Raw genomic sequence first — 20,573 nt, forward strand, 5'->3', positions numbered from 1 at the left:
TTAACGATATTCTCAATTTACGATAGACATATTGGGACATAACCCCCTTGTAAGTAGAGGAAGATCTGTGTAAGATTCCTCAACTGCAAAAGGGAAATGATAATATCTGACTCAAAGGGTGGTTATATGGTTTGGAAATAATGCATTGCGTTGCATTTCAGACTTTTAGCCTATTAAAAATATTCAATAAATGCACAAGGATATACATAACACAAGTTCAATACAACACTTGTAATAACAACAATAAAAAGGAAACAACCTAAAATTAAGGGAGATTGATCAAAATAATCACAATGTATTATCAATGCTGAATAAACCATGCAGTCATGAGAAGGATGGATGGGAAGATGGCTTTGATGTAATAAGTGAAAAAAGCAAGCTGCAAAAAACAGTAAGCATAAACGATTATTGTTTTAAGCCAAAAAACAACCCCCCAATGTATCTAGCCCCATTTTTATTACAATCGTTTATGTTGTCAAATGCATAGAAAATATCTGCAGTGACAACAAGCAATAAACATGTATCTACTCTGAAGAAAAAAAAAAAGAGGATTGCAAGTCTTTCCTCTTTTATACTATTCATTTTGATATTGAGTACATTCACTTATAATAAACTGGCAGTGCATTTATAATTAAAAATGAAAGACAATAAAGAAATGAGAAATAATTAATGTAAAGCACTTAGCAGAATGCCTAGTGGGCTTGGATGAATGGTGATTATCATAGTTACTTCTGTCCAGAAGCAACAGAACTCCTTAAGTAAAACAAGTTTACATGCAATCAGGTATGTTCGTGTGTGAACTCAATCAGTATTTTTTTTAAGGGGTTGACTACTATATTTATTGTGGTGATACATATGGATGTATACATATGTCAAGACATCAAATTGTATATTTTTATTATATGCCATTTATTATATGTCAATTATACCTCAACAAAATTGTTTATAAAAAGTGGAGCTAAAATTTGCAACTGTAAGAACATAAAAGATGGGAGCCTGAGATTGGAATCAAAGGTTTCTAAGATCTTTATGTTATTCAGAAGAAGATTTCTTTATGTTATTCAGAAGATGTTAATATGAAGATATTAACATTAGGCTTTGCTAAATCAAATATGTATTTAAAATTTTTAAGTATAACTAATAAAAGAAAAGAAATAGATTACATAACTCCCAAAACACTGGAGGGGAGAAATTGGAATACAGAAAACTTGAAAAATCCAAAAGAAAGCAGGAGAGGAGAGAAAAAGAATGGAAAATAGAAAATAAAAAATACCTCAATAACCACAGTGTTGATTGTCTGAATTCACCATTAAAATGTAAAGACTATCATTAAATAACAAACAAAAAAGATGGATCCATTTTTAATCCATTCAGTTCCACAGGTGTAGGATATGTGTGTGTATGAGTGTAAGAGTATGTGTATATGAGTGTATGTGTGTGTGTTTACACACACAGATAAGAGGATCAGATAATGCTCCCTGACTCAACTTCTTTTAACTATTTTTCTGAAGCCTTAAAATGAATTGAAGGATACCCAAAGCAATCTACAGATTCAATGCAATCCTTACCAAATTACCAATGGCAATTTTTACAGAACTAGAACAAAAAATCTCAAAATTTGTATGGAGACACAAAAGACCCCGAATAGCCAAAGCAATCTTGCAGGAAAAAAATGAAGGGGGAGGAATCAGACTCCCTGATTTCAGACTATACCACAAAGTGACAGCAATCAAGACAATATGGTACTGGCACAAAAACAGAACTATAGATAAATGGAACAGGATAGAAAGCCCAGAGATAAACCCATGCACATATGGTCACCTTATCTTTGGTAAAGGAGGCAAGAATATACAATGGAGAAAAGACAGCATCTTCAATAAGAGGTGCTGGGAAAACTGGACAGCTCCATGTAAAAGAATGAAATTAGAACACTCCCTAACACCATACACAAAAATAAACTGTGTGTGATTCCAAAAATCATGTATGTTCACCATAAAAAAAAATGAAAAGTATAGAAAAGCACAAAGAAAAATAAGATCAGCTCTAATCATACCATTCTTAAAATTCTTATTTCAGTGTATATTTGTGGTCACCTGCCAATGGTCCCCAGTGATCCTCACATGCCCTGTGTTGTCCTTGCTGACTAAAGGCTGACCCAGGGCTGGCCCTGCACGACTACTGGAATACAAGAGCAGCAGTGGTGTGTAACTCTCAAGGCAAGGTCATAAAAAGCATTCCAGCTTTCATCTTAGTCAAGGATCTCTCACTCGGAAGGAAGTCAGATGCCATGTCATGAAGATACTCAAGCAGCCTACAGAGAAATCCAAGAGGAGAGGAACTGGGGGTCCCAGCCAACAGCCAACACTGACCTGCCAGCCATGGGCATGATGTGCTTCAAAAGTAGGTCTTCAAGTCCCTACTTCAGATCAAGTCTTCAGATGACTGAAACCCCACCTGACACCTGATTGCAACCCACTCTTTAAAGGCACTTAGTTTGGGAATGACTTGTTACACAGAAATAGGTAACTAATAAATATCTTTCCTATCTTTTATAAAATTTAAAATGGGCATATAGATTTTCAGTCTACCTTTTTAATTTATCATAAATATTTCCAATGTCAATAAATATTCTCAAAGTTTCCAATGTCATCAAATACTCCTCTGAAACATGATTTGTCCCATGGCTGCACAATGTCCCATCTTACCTACATAGTATATTATATTATGTCTTTTTTTTGAGACTGAAAGAGCATAAAGCTTTATTTAATGGCCAGAGAATGGAGAAGCAGGAATCTAGTTCACAAATCAACTTCTCTTTTAATATATTATGTCTTAAGAGCAGACATTTGGAAAACAATGTCTCAGTCCTAAAGAATGAAACCCCAGTGATGGTAAGTTGGTGGCAGAAAAAAATACATATATGAGTAGAAATTCTGTATACCTTATTAATATTTTTATTCATTCTTTCACCAAACATTAAATTAGTATATTGGTGTGTAATACTTTATAGCAGGTACTCCACAAAAGATAAAAATGATTGACAGAATTTAGGATCTCAAATCATACCTGGGCAGCACTTGACATGTGTCTCAACACCTACCTTAGCACCAAGTGCAGAGTAATCATGTTATACCTTGTATATATAACTGAGGAAACATATCTCCTCATCTGTCACATTTAAATTTGTGTCTTAACGAATCTCATTACAAATTATAATGTCGTGATGACTCATAACAAATGATAAAAGTATTACTTACACACTTATTATACATAGTATCTGGTTCCCAGAGGGAATTTTTTAAAAATAGCTTTATTGGGACATAATTCACATACCATACAATTCACTGGTTTGGGTATATTACATTATTATTTTTTTTAAATTGTGGTAAGATATATATAACAAAAAATTACTACTTTGACCGTTTTTAAGTTTACAATTCATAAGGATGTCACATTCACAACGTTGTGCAACCATTACCATTATTTCCAAAAGTTTTTTACCACCAGATTAGAAATTCTATAACCATTAATGAAGAATTTTCCACTCATCCCTGCCTCCAGCCTTCAATAACATCTAACTTGCTTTCTATCTCTATGATTTGCCTATTCAAGTTATTTAACATAAGTGGAATTACACAATTTTTCTCCTTTTGTGTCTGGATTATTTCACTTACAAGACACATCCATGTTGTAGAATATATCAGAACTTCATTCCTTTCTATGGCTAAAGAATAGTCCATCATATATATATACCATTATTTGTTTATCCATTCATCTGTTGATGGACACTTGGGTTGTTTCCACTCTTTGGCTATTGTGAATAATGCTTCTATGAACACTGACCTACTCCAGAGGGAGTTTTTCAAAGCACAAAACATGGCTCAAACCTCAAGGAATTCATAATTAGGTCGATGAGAGAAGGAACTCCTGGAAAATTAACTATATAGGCAAATAATGGCTGAATAAATGAAAGAAATACCACCAAACATCATGTGATTAAATATATTAGACAATTAGACAGTGTGTTAGAGTATTTCAGAAGAGGTGATGTCACAGAAGACTAGCGATGGTTTTATCAAAGAGAGCACATCTGTGCTGCATCTGGAAGCATATGCAGGCTTTGAATTGAGAGAAAGGAGTGGGGTGGCATAACTCTAGCTGGCCAGATCAGTACAGGAAAGTCTGGAGGAAGAGAAAATACATGGCACTTTCAGGGAAAGTTAGGAGACACATTGGTTAGGGCCTGAGAAAAAGAGGTCAGAAAAAATAAGACGCCCTATTACACCTGAATGCCAGGTGTGTAAGAGACAGCTTTGGAGGTCCCAGCTCAAGCCCCTCTTTGCTGAAAACTGCTCCCATCTGCAGGATTAGTATAGTGACTCCCCACTCCCAAGGCCATAAGTGACTAGACAAGGTATTGACACCTGAGGCAAGTATAGGTCAGCTGGATAATTAGATTCTTTCTCAAGAGAATTTGGAATTTAGAGCTATCAGTGCTTGAACAAAAAGGACAAACAGGAGCTAATGGACATCCTCTTTCTCCCTGTCATGGTGAAGCAGGGAAAGATGGAGAGAGAGAGAGAGAGAGAGAGAGAGAAGCAGAACCTCCCAGGAGGAGTGGAGGTAAGGAACCATCAAGTTCTCCAGTCAGGTCTCAGACCCTTTATCAGCTGGTTTCTGGAGGGAGGCCCCTGCCAGTCTCAGCTTCATTTCTTGTGCTTCTGTGAGATACACTTTTTTTCTTATAACCACTATAGCTACTTTGAATATATTTCCATTCATTGCAACTTGGCTAAGATCCCAAGCAGTTTGCCTGCCGAGCGTTTAGCTAAGCTACTCCATATTTTTTGCTGCCTCAGCATCCATTTTGTTCGGCTAAGTGGCCCTCTGGGTGCCTTAAACTGACACTCGCCCCTCATACAAGGGCATGCCCTAGAAAACGGCCAGAAGAGTCACAGGTAAGTTAACTTCCTACTATGACTTCCCCAAGAACCCTTGTGATCAAAGTCCCCCCTACCTCCAAGAGCCCTGTGTCCCTTTGTTAGGAGCCCCGTGGAGCTTACCAAAACCCTGCTCCTTTTGGTTTGAATTGAGCCTTAGCTCAGGAACCCCAAAGCATTCCACCCACGGATTCTACCCTAATATAAGCGTGTGCCCCATGTCCTGTGCCTGCCTTGACCTCCCCCTCCAGGGCTGCTGAGCGCTTCCCCCAGGATAAACCTCTCCATTTCAGTTTCTCTTGTGGTCTTTTGTTTTGCTCACCATCCTACACCTGGGGCTCTCCTTAACAAATGTTAATTCAGCGAAGTCACAACAACCCCCAAGACAGATTACAGTTGGTCAGTTCTTCTGTATCCGTGGGTTCAAAAAAATTTTTTTTCGGAAGATCCCAAAAAGCAAAACTTGAATTTGCCATGCACTAGCAACTATTTCCATAGCACTTCCATTGAATTAGGTATTACGCATAATCTGAGATGGTGATTTAAAGTATAGTATGTGTAGTTTAAACGCAAACACTATGCCATCTTATGTAAGGGACTTGAGCATCTGAGGATTTTCATACCAGCAAGGGTCTTGGAACCAATCCCTGTGGATAGAGAATACTAAGGGACGAATCTGCTCTCAGGCGTGTGGAGAGTTGAATGTGTGGGGAGGGGGGACCCTGAGGGAAGGAAATCAGGTGGAGTGAGTCCTTGAATAAGGGGAAAAGGAGCAAACATAGAAGCAATAGTGACGGTAAAGGAGGAATGGGATAACTCAACTCACCTGTATGTCCCTGAATTCTCTTGCTGATCTGTGAAATCAATCAGTGGACCCACTCAACTCAGGCTTCTTGACCTTTTGCCTAAAGACCAGTTAGTGCCTAACGTTGCCACCTGCTCCTCGTTTACTAGTGATAAGGAAAAGCAGCAGTAGTATCTGCAGGATCCAACAGCTAATGGCGCTCACGAAGATAGGAAAGACCGACTCGGAAAGCACACTCCACACGCAAAGGTCAGTTGCACACGCCGCCTCCCTCCCCTCCTTCTTCCCCTTCTGGAAGCTGCACAGGAAAATTTAGAGAGTGACCCAAGTCCTGGTTCCCCCGTGCTCTGCCTCCCCACGCCCGCCCACGCCCCCAGAAGGACGGAGCAAGCTTGTAGAATTCTCTTTCTCAGGTGTCCCTACATTCACTTTCACTGCAACCTTTCTCTTACCTTCTTCTCTTCTACCTCTCTGCCAAATGTGACTTAGGAAAATCACGCCCTATTTAGGAACCAAAAAAAGCTCCTAATTATGGCTACATCCTGAAGAGCAGCGTTAGAGGTACTCGGTCCTAAGGTCGGGGGAAAAAAAGGAGAATCCAAAGTTTAGAAGTTAAAATTAGACACAAATGAAAAGGCCTTCTCCACCTAGGAGTCACGCAGATAATAAGGCTGTCTCCTGAGAAAAGAATTCCATCTATTTCCTCATTCTTCTCCAGTGAAGTTACTTTCCTACTGACATTAGCAAACAAGATAAATACAATTTATCTTTTATGCTTGTCCCGGCATCTGATAGAGCACCTGGCACTTCCTAGATTCTCTATCAGTGCTTTTGCTTTGGGTAGATGGAGATTGTAAGTTGATTCAATATATTATGTTTCTGTTTAGTTTATTCATGTATTATTAACGTATAAATGTAATGTAGTTATTAACATAGTATTAGTGCGTGGTATAATGTATTAATGTAGAAACGATACATTAATAGTTATATTTCATTGTAAATGCATTGGAATAATTTAATAATACACATTTATAATAAATTATAATGATTTAAGCATAAGAATTTAATGTAATACATTGTGAATACGTTGTAAATACACTGTAATGATTTCATTGTAAGTATATGAGATATGATATTATAGGTGCACACACCAGTCACCCTACAACTTTGCTTCTATGGGAAAAACGAAAAGTTTATTCAGAGGGCCAAGAACATTCTTAAAAACAAGCTTTTGGAACACTTCCAATCTGTATATCATGCAATGGATGGTCATTATTTATATTTTAAATGCCTTTAACTTTTATTTTGATTTTAGAATTTTCTGATTGCTTTAAATCTAGCTCTGTAACCAAACCTTCATGGAATAAGAAATGAACCCAAAATATGATCATTTCAGTTGGCTGTGACTCCTTGCCAGGACTTCAGAAGCCCTTGTTTCCAGGTCTCTTGCCATTGGCGGGGCCTTAGGAACCTACAGTGTCTTTTAGTTTTATCCACTTCCATTGGTTCTATTTTTGTATCTCCATACTTAGCACACAGAACTATCTTTGTCACTCCAGCTAACTGGCATAACAGTCCCCAGGGCATAGTAGTTATACAAGATTATTGAAGCATACTTCCTACCCTTCAAATAAGACAATGCAGACTGCAGAAAAGACATCAGAAATGGTCACAATGGTAGAAGAAGTGTGTGTGTGTGTGTGTGTGTGTGTGTGTGTGTGTGAATTGCTAAAGATTTCTTTCTTTGTACTAAGTTTTATGCATTATTAAGAGCACAACATCTATAATGCTTTCTAGAAGTTCATTTTAGGCTGTGTAATATCTGTTACCATGTCTAAATTCACTTGGAAACATCATGATAAAATAAAGTTTCTTATAATCATATAACCCAGATTTCAAAAATTGAGAGTTTTTTAAAACCTCTATTACCCTTATTCTCAACTGAAAAACCCACCGTTACTCACAGCATTCCAGTTGATCCAACGAACAGTTGGACTGTTCTAAGAGGCCAAAACTTAGAAACTGTCAATCCTTTGCTTGCCTTTCAGTGATTCAGTTTTATTTGAGACATGTAAGAGTGGCCTGCTGAGTCCATCAGAAAGAAGACTGTGAGTCCTGAACAGACAGCAGAATCTCTCAGCCCAAACTTCACATGCCATTCATGTAACTGCATAGCACTGCAGCTCTGCTGTTGAGATTTGCACTGCCCACTCCAGTAGCCACTAGGCACCTCAAGCCACTGAGCACATGAAATGAGGCCCACGGACCGAGATATGCAGCAGGCATAAAATACACCCTGGATTTCAAAGACTTGGTACCAAAGAAGAAGGTAAGATATCTCATTAACAGTCTTTTATTTTGATTGCACGTCAAAATGATAATGTTTTGGATATATTGGATTCAACAAATGAGATTCTTAAAACTAATTTTTACCTGTCTCTTTACTTCCTTAATGTGGTCACTAGAAAATATAAAATGACATTTGTGGCTCACTTTATATTTCTACTGGACAGTGCTTGGTCTAGAGGCCTCCACAATAAATTGCATGACCAGTAACTAGTCTTTCAGATTGGAAGTCAGAGCCGCTGCAGAATTTTATTCCAAATTGGGCTAATCACAGGAGAATATGACCAGGAGTAAAGATTAAAGCAACCCCTACATGTTTAGTTTTCCCAAGCAAAGCATTTTAATAATACCCAACAGGACAGTTAAGTCATGTCTAAGGACACAAGTCACTGGTTGAGATACTTATAAATGTCACTGCAGTGCACGCAGTACCTGCCTTACTTAGCTCTTTCCCAGTTGATAACACATCCTTCGTTTTCATCTCAGTCGTTGTTAACTGTACTCATTTCATAGCACGGAAACAGGAGAGGGAATCATGAATTCACTTGTTTTGACTTTTTGTTGTTGGTTTCCCCCACCATTGCTGTTAAAATGAAAACAAGGGATCTTTTCACAGAAAATAGAAACGTGAATTTGATTTTTAAAAATTTAATGGAAAATAAAACTTTTAAGATTCTGTGTACAGGCAACAGGGGGCTAGTTATTATTATAGCAGCATTATAACTGGACACGTCATGCACGTGGAGAAGTTCACACTGACACTGGATATTAACCTACATAAAAATTCATTCCCAAATCACTGATGTGGGATTACCAGATTACTGAATTAAAAACACATTGGGGGTCACTACTTCCAGCAAAGAGTTGTGTAACTGCTGGTAAAAACAATAGTGATTTCAGGAGTAGATTGAAAACAAAACAATAATATCTTTGTAATGTTCTGAAATTGTTGCACTAATAGAACTAAGACAGGCTCCATTGCATTTCCCAGTCTGATTTGCTGACCATCTTGTCTGCCCATAATTGTTTTCTGCCATTCATTTCCTCCAATTGTCAATTATTGCTAAAACAATTATGAAAAAAACAAGTGTCTGTCTTTGTTTCCTGTTGCCCATGAATACAGTGAAGTCATAGACCAGACTAGTGCATCATAATCTTTTCCATTACAATGAATTATGCTGTCACAAACAGGATACAGTGCTTTACTGGGCAAAGAAGCCAAAATGGGGCTGAATTAGCACAAACCTGACTGTCAGCCGTGACAGCAAGAAATTAGAGCACTGGGACTTAGTTTTCCACTTTTTCAAAATATACTGGTTTTTGTACCTGATTATAAAAGTACCTGGATAGACCTAGAGACTGTCATACAGAGTGACATAAGTCAGAAAGAGAAAAACAAATATTGTCTAATATTGCTTATATGTGGAATCTAGAAAAATGGTACAGATAAACTTATTGGCAAAGCAGAAATAGAGACACAGTTGTAGAGAACAAACTTATGGATACCAAGGTGGGGGAGTGGGATGAATTGGGAGACTGGGGTTGACTTATATACACTATTATGTATAAAATAGATAACTAATGAGAACCTACTGTATAGCACAGGGAACTCTACTCGATGCTCTGTGATGACCTAAATGGAAAGGAAATCTAAAAAAAGAGGGGATATATGTATATGTATAACTGATTCACTTGGCTGTACAACAGAAACTAACACAACATTGTAAAGTAACTATACTCCAATAAAAATTTAAAAAATAAAAAGTAGTACATGCTATCCCAGAGACAAGGTAGAAAATAAAAATCACCATTACCTCACTGACCAGAGATTCTTAACATTTTGGTGTACGAATTTTTAGTTCTTAACTCTTTTTCATATATACATTTATAATTTTTAAGAAAATGGGATCATACCATGTACATAATTTTTTGTCTTCTCTTTTTCAACTAACATTTACTACAAAGAGTTTCCAATGCCATTAAATATTTTAATGTAATTTAATGGCTATTTGTAATTCCATATTGTGGGATCTTATTTGGCAATTTCCTTATTTTGTATATTTGTCCAAAATTTGTCTGTTTCAAATAGATAAACTTTCTTTTACATAGATTTTTGCCTCAGTCTATGAATATTTCCTTAGGATATATTCCTAAAATATAGACTATTTACTTTTTTATGTATATATATATATATTTAAAATTTATTTATTTTTGGCTGTGTTGGGCCTTCGTTGCTGCACGTGGGCTTTCTCTAGTTGGGTGAGCGGGGGCTACTCTGTTGGAATGCGCGGGCTTCTCATTGCGGTGGCTTCTTGTTGTGGAGCATGGGCTCTAGGTGCGCAGGCTTCAGTAGTTGCAGCACGCAGGCTCAGTAGTTGTGGCTCACAGGATCTAGAGCACAGACTCAGTAGTTGTGGCACACAGGCTTAGTTGCTCCATGGCATGTGGGATCTTCCTGGACCAGGGATCGAACCTGTGTCCCCTGCATTGGCAGGCGGATTCTCAACCACTGCACCACCAGGGAAGTCCCAGACTATTTACTTTTTAGTAGAAAAAATATTGTGTATTTTGAAATAAATATTTAGAATAAAATGTCTAGGAAAATTCCTTAACAATCAAGGCACAGATGTGCATTAAAAATTTAATAACCAAGCCTGATATATGTACCTTCCTAACAGGATAAACAAGTGAAATATTTTCAATGATTACAAAGTTTAAGATAAATCTACAACGGGTCTATCCGAAATGCCCTTTGGGCCAGCTAGCTGTAAAAGTCTAAGTAATTCCACGAAGTCCTTTTCCAGAATCTTTTAGCACAATTAGCCTCCAAACCCTTTAGGAGCCCACAGATGATTCTGCAGTGATTCTGTGACCTCTTAGTTTCCTAAAGAGCTCGCTTCTAGTGGCTGCCTGCACTGTCCCTGACCTGGGCTGAGCATTGTTACCTGGTTCTGCCACTAGAGGGCAGCCGAGGACAGGGAGAGGTGTTTAACCCCTTTCTTGGTCCTGTTTTCTCTTCGGTATGGTATAATCTTTATTTCATAAGATAACCGAGGAGAAATCTAAAAATGAGGCACTGAAGGGAAAAACAATTTAGGTAATAAATATACAAATAAGTAAAATCAATAAGAAAATCTCTGTGTATAAACTATTCCCGTTTCCTCAGAGAGATTAACCAAAAGGTGCAGAATTCTGAGGGCTACCGTAGTGAGGAACAAAGACCAGGCATCTGGTTAAAAATTGGGTTACAGCATGAACAATTGTGCCCTTAGATCTTTGCAGGTGGAGAAAGTGAATCCACAGCAGATACATTCTCCAGGGGAATGAGTGGGTACATGGCTTTGAGCTCATGCACACCTGGCTTCCATTTTCTGTCTCTAGCTAGGTAATTAAGGACAAGTCCCTTAACCTCTCTGAGCCTTAGTTTTCTCATTTATACAATGTGGTTAGCAATGGAACCTGCCCATAGGTGGTTGTTGTGAGCACGAAATAAGAGAATGTATATTAAAAAGCTTGGCATATTGAGGATATGGGGAGGGGGAAGGGTGAGCTTTGACAGGGCGAGAGAGAGTCATGGACATATACACACTAACAAACGTAGTAAGGTAGATAGCTAGTGGGAAGCAGCTTCATGGCACAGGGATATTACCTCGGTGCTTTGTGACAGCCTGGAGGGGTGGGATAAGGAGAGTGGGAGGGAGGGAGACGCAAGAGGGAAGACATATGGGAACATATGTATATGTATAACTGATTCACTTTGTTATAAAGCAGAAACTAACACACCATTGTAAAGCAATTATACCCCAATAAAGATGTTAAAAAAAAAAAAAAAAGCTTGGCATATAGAAAATTCTCCATCAATGTTGGCCGTTGTTATTATTTCCAGCCCTCACCTTTTTCCTGAGCTGTTTCCCATTTCCAGCTGTCCACTTACTATTTCTACTTGATTATCCCATCATCACCTCAAATTTAATATGTCTGAAAATAAAATCCTTGCTTCCCTCACTAACTCCCTGACCTGCTTCTGTCTCTTTGGCTATTTCTTTGAATGGACTCTAAGTAAAACATAATATCCTCCCTAACACTTCTTCTCCTCCTAAAACCATATCCAATCAGTTTACAAAACATGTGGGATATGTTCTCTAATGTGTCTCCAATCTGGATGGTTTCTTTCTCTCTGTTGTCACCAGCACCCAGACCTTGGTGACCTGCTCTTTGCCCCAGCAAGTCCTGCCTTGAATGGGCAGGTCTTATTGATGTCATTTCCCTTCTCAAAATCCTCAGTGACTCCCCAGTGTCTTCAAATTAGATTCTAAATTCCTTAGTCTGGCATTATTGTCCCACTGCAGTCTGACTTCAACCTCCTCCAGATGCTTTCTTCTTGTTCTCTATGGGCATTGCCCCTGCTCCTATCAAGCTGGTTGACACAGAGTTCGCTGGTAGGGTTGCCAGTAGGAAATAAAAAACACAGGACACTTAGTTAAATGTGAATCAGATAAACAACAAATATATTTTGTATAAGTATGTCTCATGCAATACGCCTCATACACACCAGTGAAATAGGACATACTCTTACTAGAGAAAGTATATGTCGTTTATCTGAAATTCGTATTTCAGTGGGAATCTTGTATTTCATCCAGCAACCCAAGTGTCAATACATTCCTGTCTCTTCCCATGCACACAGCTCCGTTCTTGTCTTGGATGCCCTTATCTCTTGCCGTACCCATCAGATCTCCCTCTGCCCTTCAAGGCTCAGCTCAGCCTCATCCCTCCATGAAGACTGCCCGGATCAGGCCTTCCTTATCTGTACTTATTATCTACATCATTCATTTGGTTCCATATATAGTATGCCTTGTGTTCTGTATAACTCCCACTCTCCAAGTAAATGTTGAGTTTATCAAAGGTAGAGAATGTATTATAAGTAGGAGAACTTAACAAATATGCTTTGGTGGTGTGGTGCTGTGCTGACCTGTAATATAGGATGTGAGAGGATGAGAGCACAGGAGAAAGAGAACATCCAGCGGCCACTAATCTGGATTTAAGGTGCTCATAGACCCATGAAAATCAATTTGCAATTCCCCCTCCTTTGATAGCATCAGGCCAGGTGGGTATGGCTGCCTGGCCTTGGCATGCTTCTTCCTACACCCCCCCTTCAATACATCCTACAAGTTGTGGATTACATTGGTGACTAAATTTCTTAAAACTCCACTCTATCTGAAGAGTAATCTGATTTCACTTATATTTCTATGTGAGAGTCGGGGTGGCTATACTATGCAACCTATAAACATATGGTGATTATAGGAGTTATGCAGGAAATGAAGAAATAAATGACTAATTAATAGAGAAGCTAAAAAATTGGCAATTTTTTTTTCAGAATTAGCTAACTCTAATAATGTACCGTATTCTCAGGAGCTTGAGAATACATCAGGAAAGCTATGAAACTATTAAGCCATTCCCAAGAAACCTATTTTAAATAGCTGGCATTTCATGGATACATTTGTAAGCATCTATGGGCAACCAGAAACCAATGACCAACAACAAGACTTTTAAAAGTGAAAAAATATATATTCTTAGAATAAAATACATAACTCATTATTTTATCTATTATTTAAACCTTCAATAGTGTTTAAAACATTTTTATTCTCATCATGTAAACATATGAATGTGTCAAGTGAGAATGTTGTTTTGAAATTATAAGAGGAAAGGTTCAACATGAACAGAAATCAGGATCACTGTAAGCAGTGTCCCTATCGCTGACCCACCTGGAGTAGCAATTAATTAGGTTACCTCAGACTTTTCTTTGTGGAAATAATAAAATGGATTCAGCACTGAATTCAGGACTTTGCAGCACTGGAATGTCCTGGAAACAAGGGCTAAGAGTTTGTTTTATTTGTTTCTTCAGACCCATCATATTTGTCCAGATTAATTTTATTTCACTCTATTTTTTACAACCTAATTTTAACTAAGAAATATCGCTCTTTCTACTCAAGAATATTATACTTTGCTATTTCCATGGAATGAATTATAATTTTCTAATCAGAAGAAAATAACCCTTAAATTCTTCCATGAAAGAGAACAGCCAATGCGATCCACATTGAGACAGAACTGAGCCTTGGCCTCCTGCACTAGTTGCAATCTGGCTGGCTCAGCTTTTCTGGCTTCCAGATTTGCTATCTTCTTAAGACAGATTCTAAACATACCAGTCTCAAACTGGGATAAGCCAAAATAACAGCAACACATTTCCTTTGGTTCTTCCTTTTCAATAAACCACCAGAACCTTATTCCTTTGTTTGACATCACGGTGACATTAATCACGTTTCTCCAGGACACGAATGTGGATATTATCAGCGGTGAATGCAAATATGGTGCATCATCTAAACAAACGTACTTGTTTGATGGCAAAGAACGTTAACAGAAGTTGGAATGTCTCTAGGAGCTTTACAAGTTTTCGTGGGCAGCATCAACAGCTCTTGGATTTAATCCATTCCCTTTTGACCTTTCCACTTCCAAACCCAGGGACATTTTTTCAGGTCACTCAAAAATATATGTTGAATGACTGTTTTGAAATAATAACTTAAATGTAAATAATTATTGTGAACAGTTTCTATCACTGGAGCTGTTAAGTGCTGTTTTTTGTGCTTCTAGAGGGTTTTTCTTGGTCTGAAAATGAATGTTCAGGAGAAGCTCTGTGTTAAAAAAAATTTAATCTTCACATAATTTTATACAAAATTTAATTTTTAGTTAAAATAACTTTTCTAAAATAGACCACTTTTGCTTGAGGGCCTCTCTATTAAATGTATTCTAAACCAGTATTGATACCCCCAAAATGGTATATGGATCACTCATCAGCACTTTGAAAAGGGTAGAAAAACAGACAAATATCAAGAAATTATTTTTCAAAAATGATCTTCAATGAAATTATGTATACTGTTTAATCCCCTGGTGATAATGAAACCAAAGAAAACTTAGTGGCTATAAAGCTATCTTAAGGAAACAACTACTTTAAAAACATTATTGTTAAAAAGCGAAGATGTCACAAGTGAGGCTGATTTCCACATTTTTTCAGAGATATAAGCAAAGCTTATGAGCTCTTCATGAGTGACCACCCTCAAATTATACGCACCGTCTGGGGTTAATATCCACAGTGCATAATATGCATGTAGACACAACAATAGACAGTCTTAAAAAGGACACTTACCTTAACTCGCAGGTGTGGAATCATTTCAAGCGCATCCCTCTGTTGAATCCTCTCTTCTGCTTCACCAACCCGTTACAAGTTTCTCTTCCACGTATCTAAACACCTAGAGATTCCTGTTCTCTCTTCTAAAATGCTGCGTTCACCTCCATTGCCCAAATCCAGTTCAAAAATGGGGAGAGTAAAAAATTCGAATTTGCAAGCTGTTTACGCCTAACGACGACAGCGAAGCTGCTAAGCTTTGAGCTCACTGAATTAAAGGTTGTTTGGCTAAATGGCAGGCACACTTCCTTCTATTCTTTCTGAACTTAGTTTTCCTGCCTCCAACGGAGCTTTTTCCTTTCCTGGGCTATAAATAGGCTGGTCGTAAGAGTCCGGAGGAAAGAAGAAGGCAGGAAATACATTTGATTTCAAAAAGCAGTCTTAGGGTTGTGTGTGTGTGTGTGTGTGTGTGTGTTTCTTTCAAGTGAACACCAATAAACAAGGAAAATTCAGCTTTGGTGTGTGCACCATAGTCAATGTTTTCTTTGATTTCCTATAACCTCAGTTTGGCTATAAGCTGTCATTTCTCGTAAGCAAAGCTTGGGTTTAGAGATGTATTATTTTCTACAGACCATAAAAAAATCTACATCTAAGCCTTCATTTATCAAAGGGTTGCCAAATAAATCAAATTTTCCGGGGGAACTGAGGAAAGGGGCAGACAAGGGGGGTTACCGTAGTTGTTTCTTTTCATTCAAAAGGAGGTGAAGCAGTACTTTTTGAAGCAAGATTCAACAAAAGGAAAGTATCAGGTGAACAAGAAAAGCAGATACTTTTGCTTGGATGAAAGAATGACGTCGAATTTATAAGCCAGTCAGCTGTTTGTACTAAATTAATAGATTGTCCACAGTCTTGCTACTCAAAGTTGTTTAACTTCTCTTATAATTATATGCAACACAAAGTAAAATAAAAATTAGACGTCATTTTTCACATGTCAGAATGGCGGATCAAAATTTCGGATATTGTCTGCTACCATTGAAGTGTGGAGAGATAAGCATCTGTATAATAGTAGATGGGAGTGTAAACTGGCGTAGACTATCTGATAGAGGGCAATTCTCAACCTCTTTCAAAATGTTAAGTGCACATACTCTAACAAGATACTTAAACATGTTTGATTCTGCAAAGCGGGAGTGGAGATCTAGAAACGGGGAACAGCTTCGTTTCTTATATACATATTCTGTGCTCTTTTAACTTATTTATTTATTTATTTATTTATTTATTTTTATGCGGTACGAGGGCCTCTCACTGTTGTGGCCTCTCCCGTTGTGGAGCACAGGCTCCGGACGCGCAGGCTCAGCGGCCATGGCTCACGGGCCTAGCGGCTCCGCGGCATGCGGGATCTTCCCGGACCGGGGCACGAACCCGTGTCCCCTGCAACGGCAGGCGGACTCTCAACCACTGTGCCACCAGGGAAGCCCTCTTTTAACTTTTATACTGTGTATCCCATGCTTTAAAAACTTATTAAAAGGTAGAATTTTTAAAACTGTTATTACTTAAGTAATAAATAATAACATAGGATTCATAGGATTCTATTATCTATTTATTATCCATCATCTATCTGTCAATCATTATACACTTACCGTCTCAACAAGCTTTTCTTTTCATTGGTTTACATCGGGTAACGCTTTAAGAAGCAACCCTGGAATACCCAGGAATCTCTTTGGGGGGAAGGGCTGAGTACTGAGAGCGCTGTCCACAGATCGATAGCATCAGTAGCACTTTGATCAGAGCCTCCAGGGCAGGGCCCAGCAATCTGTATTTTAACTCCAGATGGTTCTCATGCTCACTAAAGTATGAGAAGCACCAGCCTATAGAATTATTTTGTTTGTTTGTTTATTAGTATCCCACCCTCTAAAAAGAATTTGAGAGTACAGCTGGGTGACAAGGGTTAATAATACCATACTGCATATTTGAAAGTTACTAAGAGAGGAAATCTTAAAAGTCCTCATCACAAGAAAGAAAATTTTTTGCAACTATGAACGGTGGGGATGTTAACTAGACTTACGGTGGTGGTCATTTCGCAATATACACAAATATCAAACCTTTAGGTAGGTTAGGTAGGTTATATGTCAATTATACCTCAATCAAAATAAGCAAAAAATGAATGAAAATAAAAGGGTTTGAGACAAGTGATTTTATTTTGTGGAAAAATAAGGATAACTTTAAACACTTAATGCCAGTGACTCCTGTCTAGAAGGCTAGAAGAGTTCTTACACATAAAGGTTAAGAAGACATACTAATTTCCCAGTTACTTTGGAGGAAGCTATCTAAAGCAAGGCAAAAGCAGTGGAAAGAGCAAGCCGATGGTATTTAAGGGAGAGACAAAAGCACTCTCTCATTTGGGGTTAATCGCAATTAAAAAGGATGAATTCAAGGCAGAATTTACTAATGTGGATGTTTGAAAATCGTTGCTACCTGAAATAAAGCAAAACAAAGAAAATATGAAGAAATTAAAAGAAAAGTCTCTAAATGCAGACAAAATATTCCACTCCCTATTTTTGTTTAGTAATTTGATGATGGTTTTCTGAGCCAGCCGTTTTTTATCCATTCGTAGCCTTAATGCAAAGCCCTATCTTTGAGAAACAATAGGTTGAACAATGAGCGCAGCCCCAGCTGGTGAGGGAAAAGCAACAGTATCTGCATCCCAGGCACAGATGGGGAGGAAAAGATTTCTTTTAAAAAAAACAGAGAGAGAGAGAGAGAAAGGAATGAATGACCTCGTTGTAATAGCAGAAAGGAAGAAGGAAGTCCCCGGTGGTCAGGATATAACAGCTGCAGTGTACTGAAGTGGCTAAAAGGTGCATGGGTTGACTTTGGCAGAAAAATGACTGGCAACGGGGTAATAAGTTTCTGGGAGCAAACCATCCTCCCATGTGAGAAGAATGAACTCTTCTAAGGAACTCCGAGTACAATTACCAGGCTTTCATTGTTCTCTGGAAACTTTCCTTCTCTTTTTGTGGGGAAACATTTTACTTCTCAAAAAGAACAACTTCACAGAGCTCCCCATATAGCCCATCTCTAGGAACGAAGCATTAAAACATTTATGGAAACAGAAAGGCTCTGTACTCTTCATCTAAAATTAACGATAGACTCTCTTAAAAGGCATTAGGGGGAAAAAGCCAAAGGCCTCGCAAGGAAAGGTAATGTGCAAATTTCTTCAACTACTTTGGTTTTGCAAGTGGGGGAAAATACATTTTTTTTATTGCAGTCATCTACAAAGAATTTCAATGTATACAATATAAAGGAAACCCAAGCAAAAGTCCTCAAGGAAAATGTGAAAGAAGTCTGCATATTATTTCTCAAATGACCTGAATGCACTGCGTGTATCTGAGCCTGTATGCCTTGCAGGTATTTTTTTAAAAAGCCTGTCTTCGTTCACAAAGTGCAGAAGTTCTAGGTATTACCAAATTGTGGGGAACTGTGTTCCTTTGACTTGAATTGTTGTATCATACTAATAAAAATAAATCAGGGCTGCTGGAATGAATAATCAAAAGGACATCAGTAAAGGACGGGTCTCTAAATTTTAGCAGGAACATTGAAAAGCTGGTTGAAAGTCAGGAATGAGCTCTATGTTATAAAAATAAAATATAAACGTTAACTCTTTGAAGGAATTAGAAGACTTAGTGGGATAAAGGTGAAACATTTCCATTAATTTCCATAAATTTTGTTCATCAGTAGTTTATTTTTTACTTAGCCTAATAATGTTAAAGTTACCTTGCAAAATTACAGTAATCCTGGCACAAATCAAACAGTTCACAGTATCGCCCAGCAGAAGCCCAGCCTTGGTTAAAATTCAGTGCAGAAATCTAAATTAGACTGCCCTCACTGGATTTAGCTTTGGACTGGATTGGTATTCTGTCAGTTTGCCATGCACCTAAAATAAAACAGCACTAGTTTCCATGTAATGATGATTTAAAAACAATGATCTTGAAACTCTCCAGTTATGAATGTCTAGAGCTTATCAGTTTTGTCAAGACTAAAATCTGATGTCATAATAACTGAAGGAAATTCTAACTGGTGTTGTAGTAAAAGTTTTTCTATTAATTTTAAAACATGGGCACTTTCATTTTATTGTTTCTGTCAGTTGTGTGTTCTTTTGGGGAAAAACCTTTGGACTCAACCATAAGGTGGTTTGTGAAGCTAATCACTGGTGGAGGCAAGAAGAAGCAAAACCATCACTGGGAGGAAAATATGCAGAAAAGAAAGCAGATCATTGTAGGCACAGTGCATGGCACACTTCTGAAGACAGAGGGAGATTGCCATGGTCTCCAAGAGCATTGGTGCCCAAATATAACATTTTGGTGCAACCTTTGGAAAGAAGAAGGGAAGGAAGTAGGGGAGAGAACATGGCAGTGAAATTGATTTACCTATCTAAGGTAAAATTTATTGCTTTGGCAGACACTCTAGTCTAGTGAAGGCCAAGAGGTAGGTTGGTTGCTGATTTAATAGTTCACACAGGTTCCTCGCTTACACAATAGATTAGTTTGAATTCATAATAGAGTCAATATACTCCATAATCCCCTGAAACATATAACTATACAATTAATGAAAAAATTATAAACTGAGTTTATATTGATGTTGTCAAGGTGAATGCAATCACGAGCTCTAGAATCCTAATATAAATTACGGGGTGCAGGGCTTCCCAGGTGGCACAGTGGTTGAGAGTCTGCCTGCCGATGCAGGGGACACGGGTTTGTGCCCCGGTCCAGGAAGATCCCACATGCCGCAGAGCGGCTGGGCCCGTGAGCCATGGCCGCTGAGCCTGCGCGTCCGGAGCCTGTGCTCTGCAACAGGAGAGGCCACAACAGTGAGAGGCCCGCGTACTGCAAAAAAAAAAAAAGAAAAAAAAAAAAATTACGGGGTGCAAATTCACACCAGTTAGATGCAGCAAGTTAAAATAACTGAGTCTGGATTAAAGACCTAAATGTAAGGCCAGACACTATAAAACTCTTCAAGGGAAACATACGCAGAACGCTGTATGACATAAATCACAGCAAGATCCTTTTTGACCCACCTCCTAGAGAAATGGAAATAAAAACAAAAATAAACAAATGGGACATAATGAAACTTAAAAGATTTTGCACAGCAAAGGAAACCATAAACAAGATGAAAAGACAATGGGAGAAAATATTTTCAAACACATCAGTGGACAAACGATTAATCTCCAAAATTTACAAGCAGCTCCTGCAGCTCAATATCAAAAAAACAAACAACCCAATCCAAAAATGGGCAGAAGACCTAAATAGAC

This window comes from Phocoena phocoena, chromosome 14, assembly GCF_963924675.1.
Source record: "Phocoena phocoena chromosome 14, mPhoPho1.1, whole genome shotgun sequence".
In the NCBI taxonomy this organism is placed as follows: domain Eukaryota; kingdom Metazoa; phylum Chordata; class Mammalia; order Artiodactyla; family Phocoenidae; genus Phocoena; species Phocoena phocoena.